Consider the following 23,743-nt stretch of genomic DNA (forward strand, 5'->3'; position numbering starts at 1 on the left):
TTCATGTTGATAATTGTAAGCACAAATTACAATTATATAAAAAAACAAACAAGGAAAAAAACACTGCTGGCCAGGAGAATGTGGTGGCAAGTGAGAAGTAGGTGGTGGCAGAGAAAGCACTACCAACAAAGACAGTCATGCACAAGAGGGAGGAACAATACTAACTTCTTTATAAGAAGAAGCTGAAGGTCTTGTCAACTCTGTGAGATCTTCAGGAAAGAGGAGGGAAGTTTCTTGCTTAACAAATTTATGCAGTCATGACATATAAATTGGCTATGACAACAGGTATATACTATGAACAAGCAGTAACAATCAAGCTTTTAAAAATATATTTGGTACACATCACAGAATCACTCACTAAACATTTCTGTGCTAGAATTGACAGAGTAGTTTCCAAAAATGATACATAGTGAAAAGCATCAAATGACAGAAGAAGAAACACTGAAATGTAACGTCTTATTTTGCACTTGAATTTAGCATATTCTACCACACTTTACTCACAAGAGTAATCCTCCTTAGTGCCTGGTACTTAACTTCAGAGTTAGCTGCAAAACACTGAAGTATTAAGTCTGGAATAATTCAAAGCATACAAATTTAGCAGGTTGAAATTTTAGTGGATCAAGAACAAGAAGTTTAGGAAAGCAGAGACAGAACAGCTGAGAATATTTAACAAGGAGGTGAGTGAGCAACTGGAAGTTTGTATTTAAGTCTTGTATTTAAGTCCTGGAAAATTGTTTCACAAGATTTGAGCAAAATGGAAACTAGGAACTCTGAAGAGTCATAAACTACCTTTTGTTGTTGTTTAATTTAATACTTAAGAGAAGGGTAAAATCCAAACCAAGATTATTTGTCTTGTTTCAGGAAGTCAGCTTTCAATTTTGCTATATTAATTTTGGTTTTGAGTATCTGAAGATACCTAGACATGCTTTCTACAATATTACTTTTTTTTGTTTTGTTTTTACTGTCAAGGAAAAATAAAACTTGAACTTTTTATATATTTTTTGAAATTACTCTATATTAACTCTAGGTAAATAATATACTCCATATATACTTGTTTGCTGTCAGGAGTTTTACCAAATTTGTAATATATTTCTAGAAAGACAATATAAGAACTGAGAGACTGGAAACTAATACCATTGCTGTTACACTTCATGTTGTGACTAGCATCTATACTGTGAGTGAAATTCAGTCAAAGACTTACAGTTTAGAGCACAAGTACAATTAAAATATTTGTTGCTTCAAATTACTCAACAGTATGTAAGATATCTCAGCCATATGCTTCCTCCCACTTATCCACAGTTATATTCAGCATAACACATTACATTTTGAGGCAGTGTATAATCTTAGATATCACCAGTTACCCTGAAATCAGGGCATGGGCAGAGTGTTTTACACAGAACATATGCAAACATCAGGATAACATAACGATTTTTGTCAGTTGTATAACTTTTCTTCATTTATAATTTCACTGGAAGCACATTTTCCAAAGTTTCTTATTAATATCCCATAATCCCATGAATTATCTCATAATATTAGGCATTAGGAGCTGCTTACTGCTTGCTTCTCTGATATAATAAGCATTTGACCTCAACTCACCTGCTACAATTACACAAGTGAAAACTGTTAGTGAAAAATCAAATTAACAATCAGAAAGGACTGCATGCAGCTTACTTTGGGGCTTGAAATTGCCACCCACTTATTAACACAGGCTTCCAATGGAAAGAACAATAAAAATGGAACTATGTGAGAGTCTGAAAATACTAGGACAGGACAAAGAATAGCAACCCGTTATTCATCTACTATGAACAGACTTATTTAGTCTGAAGTGTTATGCACCAAGAGTATTATCCTAATAAATAACCCACTGCGCTTAAAGAAGTGTTGGCTTTTTGTTTTCCACTGTGCGTAAGTCAGCAATAGAACTTGAAAACAATAAAGCTGTGTAACTGAAGATCTGCCAAGTGAGGGACAGTCTGGTTTGAAGTTTAAATACAAAGATGCCACCCCTGGATGAGGGGGTGGCAAAATTGCTAGGGAGAGCTTGCAAGAAAAAAGGTTGCAACACTCTTCCCACTAGTATTCTCTTCCCCCACTATCTCCTGTGAGTCACAGTGGAGAAATGATATTGGCATAGACAGACCCTTGGTCTGAACCAGTAACAGCTGCCCATATAATATGTGGGCTATAGAAACCTTGCAACTACATATCTGCCAGCAATTTCCACTCTAAGACATTTTCTGTTTTATAAATTTTTGCCAAGTGGGTCAACCTGCTTCATACAGTGCATTTTTCCTTAGAACATTTCACCTTAAAATAAATATTCAGTCAGCCATTTTCAAGATCCAAGTGAGGTGGAGAGATACAAGTTGAGAAATCTCAGCAAATGAAGCAGCAACTGGAGCGTTATGTAAAGAAACCATATTAGGGAATGGGCCTGGGACAATTCATAATTGAGAGGAAATGGATGAGCACAAATGGGAAGTAGATGATGAGGTAAGGGAAAACTGGATCCCTGTTGGGGACCTGGTAAACCTCTGGGCCCAGCTGAATTAGACTCAGTGGAAATGGGATATAAGCTGAACAGCAGAAGATGGGCAAAACACCAGGAACAAGGTTAAGAGTGAGAACAAAAGAGATGTCTAGCTAAGCAGAATGACATGAAAAATAAAGTCTTAACATGCAAGGATTGCAAGTATGTTTAATGTTTGTGTAACAGCCACATTTTACCAAAACAAACATCTGATAAAGCTAGGCAAAAAATGGCAGCTGTCATCCAAGAGATGTCTGGATAATGTTTGGATAATTATGGATCCACATTTCAAATAGTGAATTAAGCAGACATTGAATTTTTTTATCATTAGTTGATTAGTTTCTATCATGTCTTCAGAAAAGAACACGAAAAACACTAAAGGGAATTTGTAATTCTTAATACAAAATCAAAATCCAAAGATGAATAAACAATATTTAGTTTGAATCAATTTTTTTGTTTTCTTTTCTAATGGAACCTAAAGCAACAACAACAACAAAAATACACAACCAAACCAATCCTAAACCTATAAAAATACAAATTATAATTCTGGAGATGAACCTCAGTTAATTAAATGGAAACAAGTTTTCTTCTTATTTAAGAAACTAAGAATAGAGAGAAAGTTTGGTTTAGAAAACAACAGAGCAGTGTAATAGTTTATTTGTATATTTTCTGGCTATAGAAGATGTATCATGTCTTTTTATCTCACTGTGACATTGAGAGTAATATTGATGTTAGAATACAAAGCTACAAAGATCTTGTAGCTTGTTCTACAGTTCAAATAATGTTGTTTCAGTTCATCCGCTAACGGCAAATACTGTTGTTTTTCCCCAAACTCTCCTCTGAATAGTAAGTGAATACAAAAGTTAGAAATATTCCTTGTATTAATATCAAAACTTCATCTATTTATGATGTGGAGTTTAAAGCTACTTTATGAAAGAAAAATAAGAGGTAATGGATTATTTTATCTGTTTAAATTCAGAGTACAAAGACGATTTTTTTTTAAGGTATAATGCAGAGAAAGAAAAGAATAATTGACCCTAAGAGTTTAAGACATGGTGCTTTTTGTAAAGGAGACATATTAAGACACTTTGAATAAAGACAATAATCACAAGCTTAGCTCTAGATATCAGATTCGCTCTTAAGTCTTGAGGATGATTTTCCTACATGCAGATGTACAAAGTGATTCCTCCCACAGAAGTTAATTAGAAATTATGCTACCATGCTTACACACAGACATCCCCTGAACACTGGGAAATAAGCATTAAAACTTCCTGTCAGTGGAATTTGTTTAGCATGATCACTTTCCAAACACCATTATTACAATATAATTTAGAAGACAGCACAAATTCCTTCCTAAATACACCAGTTTTAAAATGATTAAACTGGGTAAGTGGAGAACAATAATTTATTCTGCTTTCAAAAAATGTTATTTAGGGAAACTATTGATATAGAATTTAAACTTCCTCCTTGATTATCACTGATATAACTCACATTCAAAAGCTGCTCTTCCTGACTTACACCAGTGCAGCAAAGCATAGGGTAAGGCCCACCACTCTTTTTCCCTCCTTTAATAGTATTTCTGATTTGCAAAACACAGGTAATGCTGAAAATAATAAATAGTACAGCTAGGCTTGTCAGTAGTAACGTTGTGGTTCTAATTTGAATTGAGATTTTGGTGAGTATTCATGAAGTGATAAGAAAGCAGTAAATGTCTGTAACATTGACTTTTAAAGGACACCGCAAGCCACTTAAGAAAGCTACCAATACACGAAAAGCTTAAAAGGAACAGATGAGTATTTCACTAGACGTCATCTTCAATTGTGTTTCCAGTGCAACTTTTGTCTTTCATTAACAGAAAGCCAGGGCGGTGTTACAGATTTTTATTCTTTTTTTCTTTTGGATTTTATTGTATTTTCAAAAGTTTAAATTCTCATTAAAATATAAGACTACAGCTAAAACATTATCATTCAGGAGTCTCATGTTTCTAACATGCAAGTATTTGCATCACTTCGTATCATAAAGATGCATGATTACTATGATGATGATTGTATGTTTTAACAGATATTTAAAATTTATAAATTAGACCTGTCAGATCATTCTTGTACAAAACCATCCTGCTACAGGCATCTGTCCAAGTACTTATGTGCTGTATTTTTTACGTGCTGTATTTTTGTGGCAAATATGTATCCCAGTCAATTGTATGACTTGTTAAGGGTGTGAAGAGAAAAGTAAAGATATTTTCTCAAAGCTATAATTAACGTGTCAGAAAATTCAGAAATATTTGAAGCCAGATAATAAGTTTTACTTTAGAAAGTTCCCAACAGGAAAAAATAGCATGCTGCCCTCCCCCCCTTGTTTATTTATAAATCAATGTATTATATAACACCTGTCTTAAACTATAACTATAGTTCAGGTTATATCGCTTTTTTATTATAACAATGACCATCATATTTTTCACTCACTTTCCCCCCACTGCATGGTAGTTAATAAAAAGTTACAACAACTTTTGTTGTGCAGTAAGTTCTATTTCTACATTAGAATTACTTCAGAAGACAACAGATAAACTGTAAGCAATTAAGGAAAAGAGAAAACCTGATTCACCAAGATTATATCAGCTTTAATACTGATTGATTTGCTATTTAGTCTTCCCCAATTCATCAGCTACCTTCTTTCCTTAATAAAGGTTTCATAAGATTTTCTTTTCATATGGCCATTAAAACGTAAGAACTAGTAAAGATATTTCAGCATCTGTACTCCATAACACTTTTCTACCTGGAAGATATTCTATATCTTTAGAAGTGAAGTAAATGAACCACCTTTCTTCATTCTTCTTATTAAAACACATGTAACTTACTCTTATTTTGGAAATGTTTCTTTAAAGAAAACTACACCAAATGTACATTTTCAGTTAGACATTTGTGAAGAGGAACACCGCAAAAGCATAGAGATCAAAAAAGGAACACTGAAGGAGAAACTCATTGTTAGTTTAGAGAAGTTACATAATGAAACAATAAGGCATTACAGGCAAAGAAATCCTAATCACAATAGAAAAGTTAGGTGAAAATTATCATCGCTTGCACAGGAACAGAATTTCAACTAAATCTGTGGTGCGGTTTATGCAAAATCAAGGAAAAGGGGGGTCTAAGTAGAAGACTAACTAGAGAAGAGTAGGCAGCACACCAGGTTTAAGAGTGAACAGCAGGAGATTGAGGTGATGCTTAGTTGTGCCACATTAAGAGAGTCAGATATAGAGTATTTTTGTCTGCAACTGAAGCAATTGCATGAATATGTAGCTCAGGATTAAACCAAGTTTTACACTGTAGGGAAGCCCACTTTGTTTGCTTGCTCTTCTCCCAGGTAGCCCTCCAACAGAGCTGGAACAAAAAGGTTATTTCTGAACTTCAACTAAGGCAACTAGTCTTGAACTCTAGTCAACTCCAAAATAGAGTATGCGACTATATATGACACTGAACTTGGAGAGTCCATGTTTTTGTTTAAATTTTGACCTTTTCCAGTTATCTTCAGTATTTACAAGAGCTTAGGATTTCAGTCATGTCTGTCCTCCATTAACTTACCCTCTGTATATAATCCTTTATAAAAATCCATATGTTTCATCTAAACACAGTGCCCCTATTCTGATCCTGTAATATGTCCAAGTAAGGGAAGCCTTATGTATGCGCAGAGGTACAAAGCAAGAACTGGTATAGTATTACAGCTAGATGCAAGTGTTAGACAAGGAATGACATGAAAGGATTAGGGCAACTGTATGTACAACAGATCTTGCAGGAAATGACCAGTCTTACAGTAGGTGCAGTCTCAGTCCTATCTATACTATAATTAACTCCCTAGTCAGGGAGTAACTAACCTAGTCAGGTTAGATAAATATCTTGATCCTTTTGTGTGTAGTAGTTTGCATATCTTGGTAAAATTTTCATGAGGAGCCTTACGTAAGCTGGCATTTACTATTACAGTGCAGTTTAAGGCTTGCTACAAAAATGAGTGTCAGCATTTTCTGTACAGTGAACAGCTGAAATTCAAATATTAAAACAGGAAATGCAGACATTGTCCCAAGATGACTGGCAGCTTCTTACAGCCTCATACTAAAGGAAAGCAGAAAAAACACAGGTACTTTCGTAAATAATTTTTCAGAGTTTTCTATGACTAGAAAATAAGTTTTTACTATGTTCTCCTAAAACACATCTATTTACCAAGAACTAAAATGTTACTTTTCTGCTTAGACCAAAAAAATCTTTGGATTATTTCAGCCCAAGCCTTTATTTATTTCATGGTAACTAACAGAAACCTATGATCACCTTCTTACTATGTGAGCTAGTGATCAAAAAGCAGAGGTGAAAATCATTCCATCTTTAGCAACAGTGGAATCAAATAATATGGAATCAAATATAGGGTGAGCTGAAGTCTGCAGCTTGAAATTCCAGATTTGAAGACTTTCAAGTTCTTACCTTTCAGTAGTTATTTTCTAGTGAATTTATTTTAACAGGTTGTCTACAGGAAACAATAAAGAGCTTGCAAAAGTAAGGACTGGAACTTGACTCAAGTAAACCAACACACACTCAGGTAAACCAACATTATAAATATACTTACACACATTTTATATAAAATACCTGTTCATAACCTTAAGTGATCAGATATTGGAGATATCAGAAGAAGAAATATTCAAAATTAAGTGCAAGGTATTGTGAATTTGTGTATCCACCAAGTGTTTTATCTAAAGACAAACAATTGGACATGTAAGTACAGATTACAGCATCTATTTTGGCCAAGTAGTATTACTTTACAATTTCTAAAAAGTAAATTTAATATTACTTTAGCATATTTTCCAAATAAACTTCTAGGTCCTAGTAATCCAAACAGCTGGCTTCTTAATAAGAATTGTGGTCTAATATTTACTAGACAGGGTAAAGAACAGATACCTGTGCTCTTTAAATGGTTGGATAGATTTTAAAACTAGAACAGCAGAACATTATGACAGCACTGGGCGGAAAATAATCACTTAAAGTAGTTTTAATCACTTAAAGTAGTTTTAGTTTGACATTAAGATTTGTTATATTCTTTTAGCAGTTGCAAGAATTACTTTGCTATTTTCTCTCATATATTCAAATCATGTTTTGTAGTTTGCATTTTACTACATACTGCACTTCTAGATACTTGCAGAATTTGTAAGGAACTAAAACATGATCGTAACTTTTGCAGAAACAAGGGTGTATGAAGTAGTGATAGGCCACATAAATGTCTGCTGGTGAAATCCAAGAGTTGTACTGATGAAACAGGCAAACAAGAAGAGCAGGCATTTGGAAATCAACAGGCCAAAGCAAGGCAACTAAAATGAGAGTAAATAGCTTGTTTTCCCATCATCTTTTAAACCTCCTTGTGAAAGCTTAAGCTCAGTTTCTCTGTAGGAATACAAGATCCAACAAACAACCATTGCCCACAGACTCCTTAGAGTCATAGCTCCATTATGGAAAGCTTGCTCTCAAACTTTGTCTTCGCAAGTCCCTTTCATCTTCACTTGCTCAGTCTTTTTATGCAAGGGTGAAATCAGATGCACTCTGTAGTGTTGGGATAACACTAAAGAGTTCACCTTTTTGCAACATGGCCCAAGAGTAAAAGATTTACCCATAAGATGGGGACAGAAAAAAGCTTGCTGGAGCCAATATCACTCCAAAGTACCTGCTTGCAACCAGTTAGTTACTTGTCTGAAGAACTTCAGACAGAGGACTTGCTACCTCCTCCCCTCATTTCAGCTATACTTTCCCTTTCCTTCACTGTGCCTTTATATTCCTCAGTGTTATTCATGACTTCCTAATTTTCTACAGAGCTAATTCTTTTCTCTTTGGCAAGACAGCTTGGCAAAGTTAATGAATTGATACTGTGGTTCTCAGACAGATTTATTTTAGTAAGTTGTGATTAATCCTGTTATTCTTCAAACATTTAATTTCAAAACATTGACTACATCTTCCAAGCTTGGGATATTTGCATATTTGAATACATTTCTTTACTCTGCTCTGAATATTCTACGTTTGTCATAGCTGCTAAATATTGAGGTCTATCTTGACAACTCAACCTCATTCAACTTCACATGGTAACAAGGTCATTCTAACACCTCTGATTTCTGATCCTCTGCACTCTAAAGTGGGGCAAAACATGAGATTACACTTGGACTTTAACAGTCTAAAAAAACACCACAACCAACAAAGCAAAAGGGACTGTTGTGGTTTAACCCAGCCAGCAGCTAAACGCCACACAGCCGTTCGCTCACCCTCCCCCCTCCCTCTCTGGGATGGGGGAGAGAAATGGGAAAGTGAAGCCAGTCAGTTGAGATAAAGACAGTTTATTAAGACAGGAAAATAATAATAATAATGATAATGATAATAGTATTACTAATAATAATGTGTACGAAACAATGATGCACATTGCAATTGCTCACCACCCACTGACTGATGCCCAGCCTATCCCCGAGCAGCCGGCCCCCCACCCCGGCCAGCCACCCCTATATATTGTTTAGCATGATGTCAGATGGTATAGAATACCCCTTTGGCCAGTTTAGGTCAGCTGTCCTGGGTCTGTCCCCTCCCAGCTCCTGCTGCACCCCTAGCCTGCTCGCTGGCAGGACAGAGCAAGAAGCTGAAAAGTCCTTGGCTTGGTGTAAGCACTGCTCTGCAACAATTAAAAACACCAGCATGTTATCAGCACTCTTATTCTAATCCAAAACATAGCACCCTACCAGCTACTAGGAGGAAAATTAACTCTGTCCTAACTGAAACCAGGACAGGGCCATCACAACATTTCAGACAGGCCTTCTTGCTTTCTTTCTATGAAGGAGATGTGCAACAAGTTTTGCCTTTCTTCACTCCCACACACCCCAACCTTTGGACTATTTGTACCTTTGAAAAAGGCTTTTGTGAGTAATAGGAAAGTATCATTATATGGATTTTTATTTCTCCCTCTTTCTGTTTACTATGGTGCAAGGATCATATCCAGCATCTTCAAAATTCAATTAAGTTTAGCTAAAACATTCTGTTCAAGGTACTAGCAGCTGAAGAACAAATTTACAAAGACTTTTGGGTGCTTAAAGAAGATAAAGCTACAGGATTCTCAGGAACATTTAATTTGTGTAATTTTGCTTCCTGTGGGTCACTTCATAAATTTTGTAAATCCCACTGGACAAAAGAGTTGTAATTTTCTCCTAACCTGTGCATGAAGGCAATGGTTTCCAGCCATCAGGACCCCCCCCGCCCTTTCTCCTTGTCCTGGATCATAATGGCCCCTTAACCCCCCTCTCCACTCCCCTCCACCCTCAAATTATTCCTCAATCTTAATTTACCTAACACAAAGATTAACAAGGGGGCTGCTCCCAGGACCACCCTTTCAGGACACATTTGAAGAATGTGAAGTTCATCAGGCAGCAGGGATGAATATAGGTAGTAACTTCAGCTGTCCAGTAGCAACAGCTGGAAGAGGATGCAATTAGACCCCAAATGCTTTGGAAGTCTGAGTTTTTTGTGACCTGGGCCCTTAATCTCCATTATAATAATGCCACTGAAACAGTCACGCCATAAGTAGCTCATGAAGCATTTTCAACAAGAATAAAATAAACATGAAGGATTCTGGAAAGAGTTGAAAAAAATCTTTGAAAAATTAATTTGGCCATGTTTTTTCCTTAAAAGAAAATACAAGCTAATGTCCATTTCATTGATATCAACTGCATCTTTCGTACACTTGTAGATTATAAAAGTGAGGTACAAAAGGTTGGAAATACACTTCACAATGAAGTGTTTACATTTTCCTTAGTTTAATTGGGAAATACGGTACTATGAATCTTATTACTAGCAAAAGCTTATTGAAATTAGTATTTTCACTGACTCTAGTTTGAATTGCAGAACTGCTTGTAGATTCATATTTTGGCCCCAACACTTCAAAACACTGATATACACGACTTACAAGAATTCCCAGTTAAAGTTGTGCTAAGGTAAGTGCATACTATTTTTAAATTTAAATTAAAAATATAAATTGGAAAAAATGCTCTAGTCCTGTAACTACAAGCTTATATTTGCCAGAGCTGATCCAGCAAAACATTTAAAATATATACTATGTATACTAATCTAAGACCACTAATGTGCTTAACATTAAGCTCTGATTTAGTGAAATGCTTATAGCACTCGCTCAAGTGTATTTTGTAGCGTAAGCATACTGAAGTATTAAACTCTCAATATACATTTTTCTTGAACAGTGGACAATGCTTGCCTCCAGCTATAGCATGACCTGGTTACTTACACATTTGAATGCTCCAGAATAGATAAAATGTCTTGCTTTCTGCTGGTGTAATCCCACTGACTACATCAGCGTTACAGCAGAACTTCTAGCCCATGAGTTTAAACATCGCACAGCATATAGAATCAGTGTGAACTTACAACAGGTATGTTATGCATACATGTATGTGTTGTATATATATCTATTAATGCTACTGCAGGAGTTTGTTGTGGGCTTAAAGCAGATGAACATTAAAATTATAAGATATAGGCTTAGTCGGACTTTCAGATAAAAAATAAAAGCTGCCCAGACACAACTGATATACTCATTTATAAATGTTCAATTTTAAGTAACATAATTATGATCCATGAGCTTATCTGTAGCTTACCTGGCATTGGAAATTAATAATTCTTAGATGTACATGGAATTACATCTTCTAGAAAAGAATAGATTTTCTAGAAAAGAATAGATTTATAGATTTTTCTTTGCAGCTTTATTTATATGCCTTTATCCCAACAATCCATTTTGTTTCCTTAAAGTCTTTAGGAAGTTGTTGCAGCAACTGCTTCAAATTCAAATTCAATTGAATTTGGTAAACGATAGATGGAATACTTCCAACTGTAGTCTGAACATAAAGTTGGCACCAGTGTTGTTTTAGTCTTTCCCCCTATATCCTTTGTATTTTGTCTCATAATACTACATTCCATATTTTCTTCAGTCTTATTCTCACCTAGGTACGCTGAAATTCCCATATCCCATTTCTATGTTTCTTATTTCCTAATTATATTATGTATGGTAAATGAGTAAGGACTAAACATAAACTGGAAGGTATTATTTCATTTGAGGAGTGCTGTTCAGATTCAAACACTGTTTATAACATTAGAAAGGCTTCATCTGCAATACAGAACAATTTGTAACATGATGTTCTTTATTATTGAATGCATAAGTGATCTATCTAACAAAGGAATCAGTAATGAAGCAGAATGGAGATACAACAGTACTCAAGATATCTTGGCCAAAGACCTATAATCTTACAATAGTGTTTTCCTTTTAGGAATACAAAGAGTGCAATAAAATAGCGCCATATAAATTCATTCATAAAGCTGTCTCTCATAGTCTAAATTCAGGTCATTACATAAGCATACAAACTGCATTAAGCACATGAGTTATTATAATGATAAATACTACTTATATCAAACAAGTGTTTAAACATCCTTTGTGTTTCCATGTTTTCATGTAACATTTAGTAACACTTCAATCTTTAACCCCCTGTTGAACCAGACTTGCTCTCATATGCAGAATCTAAACAATCAGCTTAAAAAGATTAGACATACTTTTTTTAATTTGAGTGCCGATGCGATTCTGAATATTATAAATGCTGCCTATTTGCATCATAAGGGCCAGATACACAAAGGCATTTAAACAGTGTTCTTCCTTTTCAGCAAGATACAATTATCATATTAGAAAAAGAATGAGCAACTGTTAGTTAAATCTGTCCTGGCACAAATCCATACAAATAGATACTAAAATAAATAAATGGAAGTACCACTTCACCTGATCCATGCCACTGAGTTTCAAATGTCATCAACTCCCAGTCCCCATTCAAACTTGAATGAGCAATGGTATTTCAAAGAAAGCTCTCTGAATAGTCTGCACTAAAATTGTGCTGACAGTATTTTTCTTCTATTTTCTCCCCCTTAATAAGGGGAGGAAGAAAAAAATAGTTTAGGAGCCTTGAGAACCTTTGCTGAATCTAAATAAGGACCTCTAATCAAAGTCAGAGGTACTGTAATGAAATATATTAAGAGCTGTCAACATCAGCTTCAGTTGCTGATCCAATTTCTGTCACCCACTCCCCAAGCCTAGTATCATACAGAATTTCCTTCTACACTATCGCTTAGGTCCATCAGTAAGTCTTCTCTTTCCAGAAGATTCTTTTATATTCTTTCCGTTAAACTCTTACCTGAATCTAAGACTCAGACATTCCTGATACAGTACACACAGATCTTTCCTGTCTGAAAGGAGAAACAACAAAAAACAACCCCCCAAAAAGCACACCACCACAAAAAGCAAACAAAAAACCCACCTACTTCCTTGATAATACTGCATGAGTACAAGTAGAAAAGAAATACTAAGAAGTTTCTAGACCAAGAGATACCACTAGAAAGCCCACAGTTCAGTCTAACGTTAAAGTAGGATGCCACCTACTGCTTAATACCCCAAATTAAAAGTGAACTAATTTCTTAACAACATAACTGGATGGACTTATGGCAAATACTTTGCAGTACTGTTGCACTAGGCCAGTTCTTAGTGAAGAGTTTCACATCTAGTTTATAAGGCCAAAACTGGTATTGTATGTCTTCCTCTGCTGGATGAGGGATGTTCTTCATAGGTAATTGAAGTAACACATGCACGCAAAAGATAAGGTTTTCTGCATTCTTAAGCAAAGCAGCATTACTCTGTGACATAAAATTAGTTAGTAGCAAGTCTGCTCCTTACTTCACTGAAATTAGGAGACACGTTCATTGGCTTTAGGTCAAAATGCTACAAATTGTGTTTTTTTACTTTGATATCTATATTTATAATTATATATGTTTAAAAAATGCAGTCTATCAGCTCAGCCTAGGGAGTTTATTCTAAGTTTCAAAAGCTAGATAACATATCTAGTGATGTATGTAGCTGTTTGTGACGTTCCTAATAGCATAGTATTCCCTAATTGTTTACTTCATCTTCATTCATTTAACCGAAGAAAAAATACAGTGAACAAATAAAAGCCAGCCTAAAGCAAGAAAAGACAGCTTAAGAAGTTCCTGTCTTGGTGTTCCTCCCCACCTCCCTAGAAGAATTTCAGCCTCCCTACTATTTCCAGTAGAATTGGTTGAGTAGCTTATCTGTAAACCAGATCAAAGACATACAGATTCAGAGCATTCTACCATAATTAAGTTTCATTTCCCACTTCTGTAGCTTCTCTGATCCACCTTATATCACAACCCTGCAAATATCTGTGCCAGCATAATGCAGGGGGCAAGGATTCAATTAGTAAATCAGACTTCAATTAGTTTTAAACTGGTTTTATGCTATATATTTAAGAGTTAGAAAACCTATCTGAATCCAAAATGTAATAAATAATGCTTATTGAAAGAATGTTTCTAATCCATGTAAAAGTTCTTCCACTGCAGTAATTGACTTAAGAGGTACAACAGATTAAAGTTTCATGAAACTTCACAGCTGTAAAATATCCTATTTGGTTTGGGTTATTAATCAAAAAAGAGGCAAAATTTGTTTTTAACAAAAAAATGTTAACAAATTACAGTCTTGTTGTAATACAAAGTATATCCTAGCTGTCTGACATCTTGATTCAGAAAATCTAAGCAATGGCTGTTTTTCCCCACATAATTTATATTCAATTTATTGAGTATATCATGATGGCCTTCCTTCCATCATAAGATTTAAATACTAAGCACGTACACAAGTTACAACTGTGTGGAGCCAAATGTGTAAAACTCAAGCTGTACTGCACTATTTAAATATACTGCAGCTTTTAAGTTCTCCAGTAAAACATCATGTCTTTCACAGTTAAAATACTTGTTCTCAAATGGACTAAGATATCTTCATTATTAGTCTACTATCTAATCACCTACTACACTGAATCCCACAGACCAGCCTATTTTTTGTTTCAGTCACATAATTGAAATAATTAAACCTCATATTTCTGGACCTTTATAGCTTTGCTTTAGCCTGCAATGGTTGCCTTCAGGGATAAAGTGGAAACAATTGCATTGCTTATTCAGGTCCAGACTGTTCATTTTTGTGTGGATGGAATTATGCATACGTTTCTTCACAATTTACACTCCAAATGGGACTCCTGCCTAATGTTGATGTTAAGTGAATACTATCATAAGCACGTGCAGAAAGAGACCAGATATGATATATAGGAAAGCAGTAGGTGAAGCCATTTGGTGAAATAATCGTACTCCTCAGTCATGTGAAAGCAAGGGTTGTCCAAAAAGAGTAAACAACAACTCTGTGCATAATGAGTACAGAAACCACAGATTAGTCCTCCTGTATTTTTATTTTGCCCAATGTTATGGGTAGTTAACCAGAGGAGTTTACTTTAGGAGATGACTAGAGAAAGAATTCAAAGTATTGACTGTCAGATTTGAAAGCAGGGGAAAGGCACCTTTAAGAGGCTTAATCACCCATCCCAATTACTGAAATCAGTAGACATATATGTCCAGTGAACTGTTTACTTACAGTGAACATGAATTGCAACAACATTTCCAAAGCCTTTTTTTTTTGGTCTGGAATCCGTTTTTTTTGGGGGGGGGGGGGGGGGGGGGGGGTAGCAGGGGATGCACCTCTTAGGTGCTACCTCCTTACCTCAGAAAGTCTTAACTCCCTAAAGCTGATTCCATTTCAGAAGCTGGAAACCCTGGTTTCTCCAGATGGTTATTATTCTCTTCCTTACATAGCCTCTTTATTTAGCATGGTCTTTCATGTGTACTTCAACAGAATGAATGACACCCCCCCCAATAAATAAATACACATCTAGATTTAACTTACAGAAACAGCATCCAAACCTTAAAACATGCTTTGACCTACTCCAAGTATAAGATAGTGCTGAGTTAACCTTATCCAAAGGTGCAGTCATTTTTAGGTCACAGGAATAGGTATTTTAATTATTTCTCATATATTCTTCATGAGTTATCTGATGAAGTGCAAGCCTCATTCTTGAACCAAAAGATTACACAGTAACTCTTATTTCACCCTGAAAGTGCAAAAACAAGCCAGTAACAAAAACAAGCTGTTCAGTAGTGATTCAGCAAATGCACCAGAAATGCAACTCTTCTACTTGAAAAACTTGGGTTGTGTGTTACAACTCCAGAATGATTAGCTTTTTATCACACGTCTAAAAGCGTTTTTTAAGAAACCAGGAAGATATGGATGAATAAATTGTTGCAGTACTTATGGATTAAGCAAAGCTATTGAGTTTCAGGATAAAGAAAATACACACAGATTTTTACTTTTAAACACAGCTATGGGTCTTCTTTCAGACAGAATGAAGAATTGCAGCATCCCCCACCTCCCTGTTCCTTGTATCTCTTTCATGAATGATATTAAAGACTTCAAAGTATGGTTTTACATACTACATCAAGGAAAAGATTTTTCACTGCCTGGCCACTGATGGGGCAAGATCCCCACCTAGCGCATCCCGCACCGCATTGCAGCGGGTGCGACTCGGCATTCTCTCAGCCCCAGCAGGTACACGGCCAGGAGTAAAACATACATTGCATACATATACACATGTACTCACAGTATATTCACTGTTACTGCTTTGCGACTGCAAAAGAGTTGGTTGCAAATGCAGCTTCATTTGGCCTTTTAAGCATAATTTCAGGTGTGAGATAAGCCTACAAGAAATACAGGCATCAGATTAATTTTTCTCTCTAACATAAGGAAGAAGGAGTTGTACAAGACAAAAAAAGGACTAATTTCAAGGTAGTAGTGTTTAGAAGAGGGTGAGGTTCACTCACACAAAGTGCTAATCTTACAGAATTCCTACACTTACAGAAAAACAGCAAAGACTCACTTTGCACATACACAGTTCACCCATTAGAAATGACAGGAAGAACACAAACATATTAGAACACTGAAGTGTGGTTATTCACAACAGAAAGACTGTGCTCTACCTGTGCAATACAACCACAGCCCAAGTATTTGTATGAAGTGATTCTGAATACAGCTTTCTCTTGATCTCTAGGTGATGCTGTGTAAAATTGAAGGTCCATGCTTCAGAAAGATGAATACCGGAAACAAAGAGAAAGACATGGAAATAATTGCATAAATGAAAATCTTTACTTCTGGAGTTGGCTTGGAAACTATGATAGGAAAAATAAAGTTTACAATGTAAATGTCAACATGGGGCAGATGTTGACATGGGTCTTGTACATCTGTGTGAACTTCAGAATCAAAAGTGAAATTTAACTTTTGAACACTCAGAAACAATCTTAGGGTTGTAATCAGTACCAAAGTCTAGCTGGAGATTAATTACTAGTGGTGTACTGCAGGTGTAAAGACTGTGGCCAATACTTACTGACTCCTTCATTACTGACCTAGATAATAGAATAGAGTGTACCACCAGAGCATTTGTAGATAATACAAAACTGGGAGGAGTGGTTGATACACCAGATAGTTGTGCTTCAACTCAGGAGGACCTCAGCACACTGAAAAATAGATCCAACAGCAACATCGTTAAATTCAACGCAGGGAAACGTCAAGTCCTGCACTCAAGGAGGAATAATCCCAGACACAAGTACATGCTGTTAGTTGTACAGCCCCCCCCCCCCCCCCCCCCCCCCCAATGCCTACCATCTAGAAGACAACTCTAGAGAGAGCATTCTTGGGGTCTGGTTCCAGGGGACAACAAGCTGACCAGGAGCCATCAATATACCTTTGGAGGAAAGATAGCTAACAATATCCTGAATTGTATTTGGAAGAGCACTGACAGTAGGTCAAAGAAGGATTTCTTCCCCATCCCTCTTCAGTTCGGGCAGTCATATCAGCAGTGCTGGGTCCAGACTATTCCCCATTACAAGAGAGAAATGGACTTACTGAAGAAAGTTCAGCAAAGGGCTACAAACATGATTAAGCTTGTAGCACATGGTGTCCCAGAATAGGCTGGGACCATTCAGCATGGAGAAAAAAAGTCTTGTGTATGTGGGGAGGTATTATATGCACACTGATAAGGCGCTCTGATTGGGGGAAGTGAAGATGAGGGAGCCAGACTTCTCTTCGCAGTGCTCACTTGACAGTGGTCAAGACACTAGAGACACAAATTAAAACAAATGAAGTTTTATCTGAATACAGACTAACAAACAAAAACACCACAATTTTTGCATTGTAAGCATGACCAAACAGTGGCACAGGTTGCCCAGAGAAATTGTGGAGTCTCTATTTGTGGAGATATTCAAAACCCAACTGCACATGGTCCTAGCATAAACTGCTTCAGCTGATCCTGCTTGAATTTAGGGTTTGAACTAGATGATCTCAGAGATCTCTTCCCAATCAAATGATTCCAGGATACTTGCTAGCTGCAACTAGTATTAGCTGCTTCTAAGTTTTGATCATATGTGATCTAGAATAAAGAGAAAGTGACATCCCATATCCTGCAGTTAATAAATAAATAAAAAGATACGGGACAGAAGCACACATTAGGAGGAGGCTGACCATGCGTTCTATTTCTGCACTGAGATTTAGATTGGGAAAATTGGGGCTTGGAATCCCAGAGAAAAGGTAAAGATGGTCCAGACTGAAGGAAAGAATCTGGAAACAGACAGGAAGATCCTGCAGATCAAGGAACAAACAGAAAAGCACCAGGGAATGCCCTCTGAGACTTTGTCTAGAAACATCTAAGCCTGGTAGTCATAAGTAACTGCACAGCACAAACCAACATGACTTTCTACATGACCCACCTGAACCTGCAGCCATCTCGCCAATAGGAAGATGAAGACAAGACAGTGAAAATAACCTGTGGTTGTGTTGGAAGCATTGAAGGAGCATCTGAAATACTAAGTAAATGCTCTAATCTCATTGGTTCTTAAATAAAAAACAGTATCCAGATCCTATATGGGTTGTCATTTATCCTGAACTGCCTGTGACAGAGATCTAGCAAAATGAACACCATGAAATAAAAATAAGTAAAAAACATTCTTTTGTGATGCACATGCAAAGTTATAGTAAAGGGAACAAAGATCACTTGGGAAATATAAACTGTTTTCCTCTCTCTGCTCCACTTGAGCAAGTTCAAGACTTATAAGACGACAGTATTATTATGAAAGAGTGATAGCACCTCTAATAAAAAAAGACAGCATACTATACAGATTTTAAATATTTTCCTCCTCCTGATTTGGCTGTATGCCAGACAGTTGCACATCATGAGATAACCCTAGTCGCAGTTATGAGATCACCTTAGTTTTGCAGACTCAGTAGGAAACAAAATTCCACACTTGTCATATTTTACTCTAACTTCACACCAAGAAAACAGGCCCAATACATTACCCAAGTCTTTGTTTACTGCTGCTTCTTATATTTTGTCCTTAAATAAATACCCCCTTACATGCATCTTCTGTACGCTCCCCCCCCCTTTTTTTTTTTTTAAGTAAAAATACTTCCTTGATCATCCACAAAACAGTTTCCTTGGAAACTCACCCTGTATTAGGCATTATAATAAAGGTCAGTCCAGAGGCTAAGTCTAGCTGACTACATTTGGTTTGTGTGTGCAGCATTCAGAAATAACAGCTTTTATTTAGCAACTAATCTGACAACTTCAGAACTAAGGGAAAAGATATAGTAACACAGATAGCAGGATCCCATTTGTGTTGTATACAATCTCCTTCCTACTCTCTTCTTTGTTCCTCTAATTGCTTATGGTTTGCTCCAAATTAGGTTATTTTCTTGGAGCAAGAATCTTGTTTTCTAAATGTTTATGAAACACTTGGACACTCAGATTGTGTGCGCATATAAAAGAAACAGATGATAATGTAAAGAAATGTTAACAGGTTCCCAACTTACTGTGAACTGAAATTTGTTGCTGTTTTTTCAACACAACATTAAAGAATTCTGTCAAGAATCACAGAAGATAATGATTAGGGTTTTATTTGTTTTGCAGATTTAGAAGATCTTGAAGTGTTTTCTTACTGTTTCACATATGAATTTTAGCCCCCTATAAAATTAATAACTACTCTCTAAATGTAAAGAGTTGTCAGAGAAGTCTACCTCAAGATGTATACATGCATGTCTTGTCAAATAAGAAAAGGTACTACAAAGTGGTGGTTACATTTTTGGGACACACAGTAGCTATTGCAATTTTACCATGTTAGTTAAGAGGTTACTATGGCTCCTTCTGATTTTAAGCATGAGACCAACCTTGTGCTTGAGCTCAAACTTACCTCGTGCAAGTTACTTGGACATAAGCCCAGACTGCAGTGAGGAAGAAATCCTGTTTTCATGGTAGTCTGTAGCATAGGTTGAACCATGCATTTGTCTACAGTGAAGAGCAATGGCATGGGAACAGTACTACTTTCTCAGTCCATGTCTCTCATGCCACCTCCAGAAATGTCCAGTGAAAACAGCACATGACTGAGGTAGTGGAAAGAAGCTCATCTTCTCTTTTTGCTAGAAGCATGGGCCATCGGGTCCTTTTAAAACAGCACTGCACAGTACACGACACCAAGATCTGGACACCTACTGCTGCAGGTCCCACAGCATTCCATACTTCCCCTATTCCTGGGCCTTGGCAAATGGGTACACCAGGTTACCAAAATAGAGTTATTCAATGGCTGTCTGAGAAAGCTTTGTGGAGAAGTTACCAAAGAGGTATTTCAGGAAGGTGCATGCCATAAACGAATGAGGGTGAAGTAAAAAAAATATATGAAGTTTATTCAGCACCTATACCTATCCCAAGACCAGTGGCAGTTGGACATGATAGGAGAAACGCTGGGGAGGGCAAGAAAAACATACTTGTCCTGGAGTGAATTAGAAATGGCAAGATGTGTCTTTACAGGTCTAAAGAACAATGAAAAAAACTCTGCTCTTATTTCTTCCAGTTTAAAGCTTACCATCCTTACTGCTGTTAAATACAAGCAGGACAGTGTTGGCACACTTAAAAAGACTTTTTCCCCACATCTATGTATAATTTTCATTCTACCCAGGACATTAGTGACACATTGCCTGATAGGAATCATATTGTTCATGACTGGAAGGCACTCAGGAACGTGAAAGTAAATATGTTGTTTCCTCATTTAATAGCTAAGATAAAAGGTAAATTTCACTGTTATTCTGAAAGCACTGTTTTGGAATTTTTTTTTTAATTTCAGCCATGAAAAGGTGGTTGTCCCTGTCCCTTCCCACCCATCATTTGTTAATGAATGAAATATTCATTCATTAACAAAAGACTCTGCAAGAGCTATGAATGACTTAGAGTTCAGCCATGCCTGTTTGCTATGTCACCTGTTTCTCCCCGATAACTAACTCGGGGAACTTGGAAATGATCTGACAACACTGGTACAAAGTAGGAGTTCAAGCATCAGAGGAATCAACTGCTCTAACAGCAATTTGTTTAAAATCTGAATCCAATATTTCCTGCAAAATGTTTCAACCCAGGTTCTATTAGCACTAAAAGGCATCTTTTTACTTTGCTGTAACAGCAGAATCAACTATTTATCATAATAGCCTGCTAAACTGACAAAAAGAAAAAGTTCCTCACCTTTACACATCTCCCTAATGTTTAAATATTTAAAGCTCTTATCTGTCTGTCCCCATAATACTCTATCTACACATGCCCAGCCAGTTCTGCAGCTGCTGAAAATCAATCCAGCTGCACTGAGGCAATGAAGCTTTAATGATTTGCACCAGGTGAGGACCATTACAGTCAGTGAATTCACACTGACATTCTGCTGGGGATCTCTCTCTGCTATTGCACTCACTGCAGCCACAACCAAGAAACAAGTACAAATACTGTCTCAACCATTTGACTCAAAGAATTTCAGTTAATGAAAGTCATATAATAAAGGTGATTTTTCCCCTGAAATTAAGTTTCCTAGAAGTAGAATTCTGATACTTCAAGACTTCACAAAATTGACTTTTACTTCATTCTTAAGACTGACACAGCAACATTATGTAGGACTAATAAGCATGAAATACTGTAAACAGAAAGTCATGAACAAGCATACTTCTTAAGTAGTCTTCCACATAGGAACACATAGAGGTTTAAAATAATTAGTATTATTCAACAAAAGCTATGAATACAGTTCAGTCTTGGAAAAAAAACAAGAAAGTGTTTTCCAAAGAGCAGAGACTTACTGTTTCATGACTGAGAGATAGTCAATTTAAGTGTCTTCCCCCCCACGCCCCCCCCTTTCATTAGGTGGTAATTCAGCTCTTCATCTTTTCCAGTTTTCTTTACTGTCTTTCAGGTAATTACTGTCAGGGGCTCTGAAGTTAATGAGTTATACACAGCATATTTAGAAGTGAAATATGATTTTAGAGTATGAAGTTAAGTTAATGGAAGCATCAACCTGAATAGATGCAGAAGCCAGACATCTTTGAGATCAGAGCTTGATTGATTTTATAAGTCAGGTGTTCACATGAATAACTAACCCTTACTTAGTTCAAGGAGCATTTTGACAAGAAATTTGCACTGATGAGCTGTAAAGGCAGCCTTGTTATAAGAGACTGCTTTGTGTTGTACTTTGTATTTTTTATCTTATGTAATTTCACTCTTAAATAATCTAAATTCTTAACATCATGGTAGGTCTATATATTCCTATAAAAGCATTTGCAAAGCTACTTATAAAATCTTCACAAATTAAGAAAGATGTGAAACTATTAATGTGAAAAGCATGACCCTACTTCTGTAAATATTACACTATGTATAAAGGACACTTCATTGTCTCCTCTTTAGTGTTGTGATGAGACACATAACAAAAGTTGACTAAGCATTTTCCGGTGACTTCAAGAGTTTACATTTAAGCTATCTACTACAAACAGGAACAATTTTCCTCTTCCTTCTTTCCACCCCCCAATAGCCCTTTTCATGAAGTTACTATCTAAAAGACTCACATGATTATTTTTGTGTTCCAGAATTACAGTCAATATTAGAAAACGTGTAGAAGCAGAAACTATGCAGAAAAGATACATATACTTGTTAACCACAAGAATATATTAACACCAGAACAATTTACCTCTGGAGACAGGAGACTCTTTAGCCCTTGATGTCTTTCATCCAAGAGACTTTCTTGGGAAAAAAAAGTAGAAAACTAGGGAGCAGAACAGTAAGACCACATTAATTCACTTTACATCCTTTCAGAGAAACTCTAACATGTTGAAGATTCCACTGACTTTCTAGTCAATCAGTACCACTGTTTTACTATTAAGAATAAGGTAAGGATCATCTGATGAAATGCTAAGGCCTGTGTTAATGCACAGGTGGCTCAGAGTCCCTCTGTTGATGTGGATCTGTTAATCTATCACAATGTGTTATTAAAACAATCTGCTAAACAGCCAACAGGTGTCACTCTACATAATCAAACAAAGGAAATTAAAATGAGACCTGTCTCACAGCCTTCAGTTTAGAATTGCCATTTAAAGAGAAATACATATTTTAAGGAATTTCACCCAGCCCAACGACAGGTTTTGTGAAGTGAAAATTAAGGTTTTTACATAACACTAAGAAGGCTTGAAGTCAGCCTAATTCCTGGCATCAGCGGGTTACACAGCCAAGATTTCTTCATTGCTAGAGGCAGGAGGGGAGGCTGACTTTCTAGATTCTGGCTTTGCCTTTGAGCTCATTTTCTTTATTTTAGATTATGACATAAGTAAAGTAGGTTTCAAAGCATTTAGAAGTAGAGAACACTACAAACACGACATGAAGTCCTGAACTATATGTACTTGTTCTGATTATTCATCTTCCAAAAAACTTTGTAGGATTAAGTCTGCCAGGCAGAACTTCATCCACAGATCAGCTAGCACCAATGTACGTATATTACACTGCATGTGACTTTACATGTTCCCTCACAACCAACATTAACATTGATTTATGTACTCTAAGCAACATAAAAGAGATTCCCCCTCCTCCCCCCCACCCTCCCCCGGTTGGTGTAAGTGCATACTGTGAAGTTATCTCACTTCACAGATCCAAACCTGTTACCATCCAACTACAGCTTTAAAGCTGTAGAAACTGAGTAAGACAATGTAAAAAAACCAAAAACAATATTTGTTCTAATTCAATAGCAGTTCATCCAAGATTTTACAGATAAACACCTGGGATCTCAGCTCTGTCTGCAGCTGTAACATAAAAAGACAGTTGGCTGTAAGTGCTCATGCCATTTCAATCCATTGAGGCCCCAGCTCATGAAAGTAACAGAGATTCAACTATAAGACCCA

This window comes from Anser anser (assembly GCF_964211835.1).
Source record: "Anser anser genome assembly, chromosome: 2".
NCBI classification, from domain to species: Eukaryota; Metazoa; Chordata; class Aves; order Anseriformes; family Anatidae; genus Anser; species Anser anser.